The following is a 9,276-nucleotide window of genomic DNA, read 5'->3' as shown; positions in this document are numbered from 1 at the left end:
GCCGGGGGGGGCTGTGCGTCCCGGAGGGGGCCGGGGAGGGGGGCCGGGGGGGGGCTGTGCGTCCCGGAGGGGGCCGGGGAGGGGGCCGGGGGGGGGCTGTGCGTCCCGGAGGGGGCCGGGGGGGGGGGGCTGGGGGGGGCTGTGCGTCCCGGAGGGGGCCGGGAAGGGGGGGCTGTTCGTCCTAGGGGGGCTGGGGAGTGGGGCTGGGGGCGGGGGCTGCAGTCCCCCAAGGAGCTGGGGAGTGGGGCTGTGGGTCCTGGCGGGGCTTGAGAGTGGGGCTTGGGGCTCCCACGGGGCTGGAAAATGGTGTGGTCGGGTGCTGTGAGCACCGGGGTTCCTGGGGCTGGGAGGCGCTTGCAAACACCGGGGAGGGGCTGCGAGCATGGGGGGCACAAGGGTTGCACCAGGGTCGGTGCACGATCACCTCCATTGTACGGGTGTCGATGTAGAGGCAGCCGGGCTGCACGAGGCGCCGTGCGCATGCGCGGGGCGGGGACTACAACTCCCGGCGTGCCCCGCGCGGGCGGTCCGGTGGAGTCGCGCGCTGATTGGCTGCGGAGGGTATTTCAACGGGGCGCGCGGCGGGCTCTGCACCGAGGCGGCGGCGCAGCGTGAGTGTGAGGGGCCGCGGGCCCGGGGAGCCGAGGAGTGGGGCTGTGGCGGGGGGGCGGGGCGGTCCTGCAGGCTCCGGGGACGGGGGCTGGGGGGGCTCCAGGCGGAGGAGGGGCTGTGAGCATCTGGGGAGTGGGGCTGGGGGGCGGGGCTGTGTGCCCTAGGGGGGCCGCGCAGTGGGGCCGGGGCGGGGGGGCGGGGTGGGCGCTGTGTGCAAACAGACCCTCCCTGCGAGTCCCCACTGTCGCCCCGTGGGGCCGGGCACCCCCCAGCCCTCCCTGCAGGCAGACGGGCAGCCTGTAGGCAATGGAGGCCGCCCGCCCCAGCGAGGTGCTCGAGCCTGGGGGCTTCACGGGCCGAGTCGAGGGAGGAGCTGCTGGAGAGAGGGCTTAGAAACGGCCTTCTGCCCCCGAAACTGCTGGAGCATTTGAAGGGGAGGGACAGGTCCACCCCAGGGCCCCAAGGGGAAGCCCTCGGAGCAGGGACTTGGGGTCGTTCCAGGAGCAAAAGCTGGTCCCAGCCAGCTCGCCTCTGCTCCCCCGGCACCGGGATCGGACCTTTCAGCCCCGTTTCTGCCCGAAGCATCACACAAGCGCTTGCCCTCCCCGGGGGCATCTTTGGGCCTTGAGAACAGGCGCAGCAGCTGGGTTTTTGGGCTCAGAAATGGGTGCCAAGTGAGCTGGTTTGGGGGCCCAAAGCAGAAGCCGGTTTGGCCGTTTGTGCGGGGGGCTGGGAGGGCATTGGGGGCTGCGGGGGAAAGCAGGGGGTGGGCAGGGTGCGTGGACCCTCCCCGGGGGGAGGGGCTCTGGTCCTGCTGGACCCCGAAGTGCGGGAGGCCGGCACGCACCAGGCCCAACTCAACGTCTGCGGTGGTCTCTGGGGGGAAGAGGTGGTCTCTGCTTTTCAGACCCCGCACGCCCTCTTCGAGTCCAGCTCTTGCTTGTCGACTGCTTCGAATAGTTATTAACTGATTAGTCGTACAAACTAATTAATGTTTATACAATGTCCAACTATGATATTTAATCCTAATAGTCGAGTTTTGACGGCGATTGGTTTACGACCTTGTCAAAAGCCCAGGCTGTTGCAAATAGCTGGAGCTTGTAAGGAGAAGGAGCTGAAATCAACGGTGCAGAGCTGGAGCTTCAATTAGCCAGAACCGTCGCAAGCAGGAGCTGGAACGAGACGGGGTGTCCGCTGTCTGGGGCATGCCTTAGCCAGAGGCAAAATTACCAGCAGCTGTAACGAGCGGGAGCTGCGATTCGCTGCAGTGTCTGTTTGCCGGAGCATCCGTCGGCCAGACTGCACTCCCAGCACGGCTGAAGAGCAGCCAGGCGCAGGCAGGGCTGTCCCCGGCAAGGCGCTCCGAGCGGCAGGGAGGCGAGTTGTCCTTCTGCTAGCGGGGAGCCCGGCCTCTTCCCTCAGGGATTAAATCCACGCCACGCGTGGATCCGCTCTCTTTGCGTGGAGGGTCTCTCCCGGTCCCGTTCCCGAGGGCTGAAGCGAGGTCCCCCGGGGGGCAGGCGGCAGCACGAGGCGGCGGTGTCTCCCCGGTACCCGGCAAAGGGGAGCGAAACCGGCCGGCTGGAGCTCCCGGGGTGCACAGCCCGGCCCCGCACGGCAGAATCCTTCCCTGGGTTTTCGCCGTTGGCTGGGTGTGACAAACAGGTTCATTTTGTGCCTCCTCTTTTCCCAGCGTCACCTTCTGCGTCATGTGAAGAAAATCCTGCGTGGTTGACGCCGCTTGCTGCTCAGGTGATGGCACGTGTGGGGCCGGGGGAGCCGGGAGAAACATTGGCGCGTCCAAGGTCGCTGCAGATGCTCCACGTCAAACCCAGGGAAAAGGCAAATTTGCTGCCGGTGCAGAAAAGCTGATGAACAATTGCCATGAACAGAGCGTGCCTACGTACCCTCGTTAGCGTAACTAACCCTGGGTAGTTACGAGTGTTTTCCTTTCAGGGAAAAGAATGAGCTTTCATCTACGAAAAATTAAGAGCTGCCTGTGTCCTTCTTTAAGTTCAAGTGTTTCTCTTCTGTTCATACTGATTTTATGGGCAGGTTGGAAATAGCCTTTTATTTTTATAGGCATAACTCAATTTGTAGTACTACGTGGTGTCAGGAGAGTGAATTTTGGAGCACCCAGGTATCACTAGAAACGGAATGAATGAGACACGATGGAAACTGATATTTAAACTTGATTTTTACTTGATATTTTTTTTTTCCTGAGAGTGTTGACGGCACGTTGTCCTGTGGCTCAATCCACGTTCTGTTCAGTGGAGTCTTCAGTCTAGGACTTTTAAGGAAAAAAGTTGGTCCTTCCAAAAAAGGGCTAGTCATTCATAGGCTCGAGGCATAGACTTGGAGAGCTGCTTAAGTACGTGATCAGAATTAAAGCCAAATGTCGCTTCGTGTTGCTGCTGTTGGCCTTCACTTTCGTTAATTTCCCCGCTGCTCCGTCATGGTTGGGAGCTCTGAATCATCATTTTTTTCACTCCCTAACGCATTTTTCTGCCCAAGGAGAGGCTATGTTTAAAAGTTACTTAGTTTCCTCGCAAATGCATCGGTCAATAAAACGGAGTTATGATTATTAAAACCACACAAATGACACCGGTCTTACAGATCTGGACTATTTCTGAACACGTGTTCATCGCGTGCAGATGTCATCGGGATACGGATCACCTGCATTTCATGCTCTGACGAGACAATCTGCTGAGACAGGGACGAGCTCCAAAAGAAAAAAAAGGTACAACGTCAAGGTTTTGTTTTGTTGTTGGTTTTTGTGGGCTTTTTGTGTTTGTGTTATTTTTTGGTTTGTGTTTTTTTTTTTTTTAAAAGAGTGCGATGTTGACTGGTGGCAGCCTGCAGAGCTCTCTTGCTGCCTGACCTCTCCTTTTCTTCTCTATCACTCCTCTTTCGTGGCTGTAATTTTCACTCGGGTAGTTTTAGAAGAGCGATTTAGTTCCTCGCCTGTGTAGATGTGCTGGTAATACCTGGAAGGTAAATGCTTGAACCGGTAGCGAATAACTTGGCTACAAGTAGAATTTCTGAAGGAAGAACAACAACAGCAGGAAGCAAGTAGCGAGTTACCCCAAATTTGTGTGTGTCAAACACATCAAAGTTTTATTGCCAAACATTGTTTGGCAATGTGTTCCAAATGGCTCGTTTTGGTAAACATAAATTTTCAGGAAGTTCAGGGTTGTGTGTGGAAAAACGTGCCCCTCTGTCTAGGTGTCCTGCTACGTAAATAGCCTCAGTCAGTAGCACATCCAGCGGCAGGGCTGCTGTTCCCTGCTCTCGATATTGCCGTAGTAGTGTTGTGATATTTCGACCTAAGAGGCGGGTTTAGGAATGGAAGGAGAATGCCTGCGTCCTGCAAGGGCTACGAATGCCGACCCTTTTCTCTGCCTGCTGCTTTCCTGTGCGTGAGATGAAACTGTATTTTTTTTTTCTCCCTTGTTCCCGGTAGAAATATTTCTGAAGCTGTCGCTGCTGTGGGTTTGCAATGTGCGTTACTGCGTTTTTGTAGAGTTCTAGTTACGGATCGTTTCTGCCGCGGCAAAGTGTCAAGATACGGTTTTCAGTTTAAAGCTTCAGAAGCTGCATTCGCTGAAATCGGCGTAGGTGAAGCTGGTTGTTGTGGTTTAACCCGGCAGGCAGCTAAACACCACGCAGCTGCCCGCTCGCTCCCCCTGCCCCCAAAGTGGGGTGGGGGAGAGAATCGGAAAAAAAAGTGAAGTTCGTGGGGTGAGGTAAAGACAGTTTAATGGGACAGAACAGGAAGGGGAAACAATCGTAACGATAAAAGAATATACAAAATAAGCGGCGCACAATGCGATTGCTCACCGCCCGCCGACTGATGCCCAGCCGGTCCCCGAGCGGCAGTCGCCGCCGCCCGGCCAACTCCCCCAGCTTATGTACTGAGCGTGACGTCATATGGTACGGACTGTCCCTTTGGCCGGTTTGGGTCATCTGTCCTGGCTAAGGTCCCTCCCAGCTTCTCGCTGGCAGGGCATGAGAAGCTGAAAAGTCCCCGACTAGCGTAAGCGCTACTTAGCCACAACTAAAACATCAGCGTGTTATCCACGTTTTTCTCGTCCTAAATCTAAAACACAGCGCTATACCAGTTACCAGGAAGAGAATTAACTCTATCCCAGCCGAAACCAGGACGCTGGTCTTGCGCATGATCCCGCTGTGCTCGCAGGGGTGCTCAGTGGCTCCTCATCAAAACAGCGAGGTGTGTGTGGACGTCCGTAGGGTTGCGCTAGGGGTCTGGGGGCGTTATGTATTTTTGCTGTTGGAAGACGGAATAGAGCGTGTGCCTGTTAAATCTAACGATGGTCGAAGGTTGGGAGGGACCCTGAGCAGGTTTGGTGGCACAACTGCAGTTTTCAAAGATCTCGACCGTTTGGAGAAACGGCCTGGAAAAAAGGATTCCTCTTTTGCAGCGAGTTCGCGAGGACAGACGGGTTGCCGTACTCTTTAACAAAAATACTCAACTTGGGACGTATCGGGTGAGGAAATCGCGGCTCTACTTAGGCTTGAGAAAACGTACGTAGGTGTCTGTGCCTGTCACCTGCGCGTCTCTAGGCAAGTGAGTTCTAAAGCTGCCGATGAGCCAAAAGAAAAGGCACGGTTGTCTAAAACATGCATAAGCTCTAGTGGCCTGTCTCAACAACTGCACCAAAGATGATGCAAAATACTTTCTCCTCCACTCAGTTGTAGTCTTCACAGAAAAGGAAGCTTTGTGCTAAACGTTTTTTTTTTGGTTTTTTTTTTGCCTTTCCTCTCAGCAGAATGTCAACTGCCGTGAAAGTACGAGACGGATGGAAAGGATCCATAGTGGTCTGCAAGTACAAGGTATGCCTGTGATATGTGTCTGCATTTTTCCTAAGATGCTTGTAGTGTGGACTTTACAGTCAACACGAAGAATGTGGCAACTCTCCTTCTATCTGATTTTTTAACATGAAATATTTTAACACAAATACTAAAAATAAAGGTCTGTTCTGGAGCGTGGTACGCCTATTCAAGGCTTGCTTTCCTTCGTCTATTTTCTCTTCCTGAAAGCAGAGTCTTCTGTTTCTGTGTGCTTGCTATTAAAGGGTGCTGTGAAAATAATGTTGGACTAGAAGAGGAAAGGAACCGTTTGTAAGAGTTCGGATGTTCGGGAGAAACAGGCTTTGTTTTCACGATAAAAGCTTTATGCTTTTTCAGTCAGTCAGTGTTTAAAATGCCTTACAGGAGCACTCGAACACCTTAGTGAGATACTAGCATCTGTGCTAAAAGCAATCAAGGTCAAAGAAGAGGCGTGGACAACACGGGACAAATCGGCGTCGCTTCGGTGTGTTTTCCAGGCTTTCCCGAGAAGCGGTAGCAGCCTCGTAACTAGCGACAGAGAGTCCTGATGTGTTTTCGGTGAGTTACTGATTCTCTAATGTCCTTTTTCCTAACCTGCAGCGCGTAATTTTGACTTCGGTTGGAAAGAGATTTTCCAGAATGGAAATCTTTTTCATTCAAAGGAGTTGCCTTTTACAAACTTCCCATCAGAATGGATCTTCAGAGATGACGTGCTTGGCAGTAGAAGTCATCCGCAAGGAGACTTTTCACTCTCTCTGGAAAAAAAAAAAGGAGTTAAGTCGATTTCCTTGCAAGGACCCAAGCGCAGCACATCTTCCAGTAGTCGACGTACGGCTGATCTTTGGTTCTCGGGTGTAACGGTCGAGAGATCGTAAAGACGCGTTCCTCCGCACGCTTGGGTACAGCCAACAGCGTTAGCAAACCTGCCAGTCCTTTGATATTCCCCACCGCCCCCCTCCCCCCCCCCCCCCCCCCCCCCCCCAAAAAAGTAAAACCGTATGGGAGATCTCTTATCTCACTGATTTTTCTCTCATAAATGAAATTTTAAAAAGAAAGTTAAAATTGTCTAATTTCCAAACTGACTTGCATTGTTTAAACTGCAGCTGCCAAATAGCTGTAGTGTATAATTTATTAGGTGTGCTTAAGCAGTTGGGTAGTTGCTCTAAACGTTTAAAAAGAGAGGCAACTGAACGTTAGGGGCTTTTTTCCCGATCTTTTGGCAGAGTGCTCTGAAGCACTTTATTTCTGTCTCGCTTTCGACGGCGCGTTTCCCCGGCAGTTCGGTAGCATCGGTCTCGGCGCAGCTGGCCAGGCGTCCCTCCTAGTCATGTCACACACGCAAAACCCCTGGTCAAACGATAGCTGTGTAGCTTGGAGGTAGATAATTTAACGGTATGAATTCACAGCTACGCAATTTCAATGAACGCAAAAGGAAAATCAAATATTTTTATAGTACGAGTCTTCTCATTGTACGTATGTAAGCGTGCGCACGCCTTTTTAGCATAAAATGAATTGCTGAGATTTGTTCTTTCTTTTTCATTTTACTCTTCAAAGTTTTACGCTTCACTTTCAGCTTTATCGGCCAAGCGAGCGAGATGCGCAGCAGCAGCAGCAGCAGCGCAAGGGCTGGAGCTGTGGCGGTGGATCCGAGAGCGTAGATGCTGATTACGGCGCGCCCTTGTCCTGCAGCCTCACGGGGTTATCTCCCGGCAGCGGTGCTGTAAGGAAGGGACGAGGCGTTTTCCGACACCAGCGAGAGCGTTTACTTCTCTGCGAAGGACGCGTTCAGAATCGTGTCAATTAGTCCTCACGCGGATTTTAAGCGTTCGAATCGCTCGAGCTTTTAAAGGCGGCGTTGTATTTCGAGCTGACCCGTTTGCCTGGCACCCTCCTTTAGCTCGACTGCTACCCTCTCCCTTATCCTGACCGAATTCCTCTGGTGCCTTCGGTGCTGTTTTTTTAACGTGCTGAAATATCCGTTGGGATTTTTGTTTTTCAGATGCCTCGCTGTGAGCGTCCCGTGGTGCTCAGGAGAGACCCCCGGCCCAGGTTTGCCTGCCGGTCGTTGGGCGTGCTGAGGGTGAGGGGCCGGCTGGCAGCCTGCGGGACGGGGGCTGGGGGGGGCTGCAAGCATTTGGGGGGGCCGCCCCTCCTTTATCTTTCTAGCAGAGCCCCCCTTTTTGGCGGGGGTGCGTGCGTACATACGTAAACGGCATTATTAAAGTAACGAGCTGCCGGTTGGGGCCGTTTCCCTCGTTTTGTGTCTTTTTGGGGGGGTGAATAAAAAGGGGGGGTTGGGGGGCCTGGAGGGGTGATGTTGTCATTTGGGGCACCCCAGCATCACCACGGGGGTGATGATGCCGTGGAGGAGCAGGTGAGTGGGGAATGGGGGGTCATGGGGGTCCGTGTCCCCCCCTCCCCCCCCCCCCAAAGGGGGTCACAGCCCAAATTGCCTGAAAATTCATGGGGGGGGTTTCAAAAATTTTTAAAAACTGTAAATATATCTGTGAGGCCTCGAAATAGAAAAAAATCTCTCCTTGTTACATATATTGAAAAATAATATTAATTTATACGTACAAAAGGATTTCAAAATAAGGACCTATATCTGCCCTATTATATAAAGGATTTTAGAGTATAAAAAAATTCGAAAGATGTATATAGGGTTTTAAGATACAAAAATAACTCACGTCTCTATAAATCAAAAAATAAAGAACTTCCAAATGCAAAAAGGATGATACATTTTATACATGAAGGAATTTAAAATAGAAAAAGGTCTGAATAGATACCGCTATCTACACTTACTACGTGTTACATAGAGAGTCTACATAGACATTATACGTAATCTAAGAGATTATGTACAAGTGTAAATAGACATCTAAGTCTAAAACCTAAGTCTATAAAGATATAGGTGTAAATATATGTAAGTGTAAATAGAGAAGTCTATAAAGACATTTAAGTGTTCAAAATATGTAAGTCAACAGATCCATAGTCTGAGCAGGTATTATATATAAGAAGTGGGAAATAGGGGGGTATAAGTGAAACATAAATATATTCACTAAATATATATAGAGAGATATGTGTAAATACATTAAGTGTAAATGTCTCTGATAATAAGGTTTTTAAAATGCAAAGAAACCCTGTTTATAGAAAGGATTTTAAAACTCGACACAACCCCCCCCCCGCCCCAAAACACCTCTCTATTGAAGATACAAAAGCGCTTTCAAAAGCTGCCTCTTCCCTGTTCTCCTTTTCCGCCTGTTCCCATCCTGATTGGGGGCCAGTTCCCCCAACAGGGACTTTCCCCTGCAGGGCTGCGCACGCAGAGCGGGACCTGCCGCCATGGCCTAAAAATACCACAAAACCCCTAATTCGGGGCCTGCAAGGGGTGGGGAAAAAAAAGCCCGCAATTTTGGGGGAAAAATACCCAACTTGGAGCTCCCGGGAAAGCCAAATCCGCCTGGATTTGGGCAGCCGGAAAGCAAAAAAAACCCCATTTTCACGCACAAAACGAAAAAGCAAAAACCACCAATTTTTGTTGTGAAAAAGCGTTGAAAAACCTCCAAATGGTGGAATGTTTTGGAAAAGGAAAAAACCCCAATTTTGATATTATGGAAAAGCAAAAAACCCCCCCATTTGGGGAAGATTTGGGGTGAAACACCAGCCACTTGAGGGGCATCGCTCGTGGTTATCCAGCGAGGGTCAGTCATCGGGAACGGATTATCTGTTGCGGGTCATCCCAGGTGAGTTTTCTGCTGTGGGTGGTCCCAGGTGGACCCCCTGGCGTAGGTCACCCCCACGCATGTCCCCCCCCGC

General features: G+C 51.9%; 1 long non-coding RNA gene across 1 annotated transcript; it reads left to right on the top strand.

Moving 5' to 3' along the window:
* Positions 1-5,873: 5,873 nt before the first annotated feature.
* Positions 5,874-7,193, top strand: LOC142077227 (uncharacterized). The gene is made up of 4 exons (XR_012671641.1): positions 5,874-6,021; positions 6,126-6,362; positions 6,687-6,840; positions 7,037-7,193. It is a non-coding gene; the product is annotated as an uncharacterized LOC142077227 (long non-coding RNA).
* Positions 7,194-9,276: the final 2,083 nt, after the last annotated feature.

This window comes from Calonectris borealis, unplaced genomic scaffold (assembly GCF_964195595.1).
Source record: "Calonectris borealis unplaced genomic scaffold, bCalBor7.hap1.2 HAP1_SCAFFOLD_180, whole genome shotgun sequence".
Classification (NCBI taxonomy): Eukaryota; Metazoa; Chordata; class Aves; order Procellariiformes; family Procellariidae; genus Calonectris; species Calonectris borealis.
The sequence above is the reverse complement of the archived record's forward strand: the minus strand, read 5'-3'. Positions and strand labels throughout refer to the sequence as shown.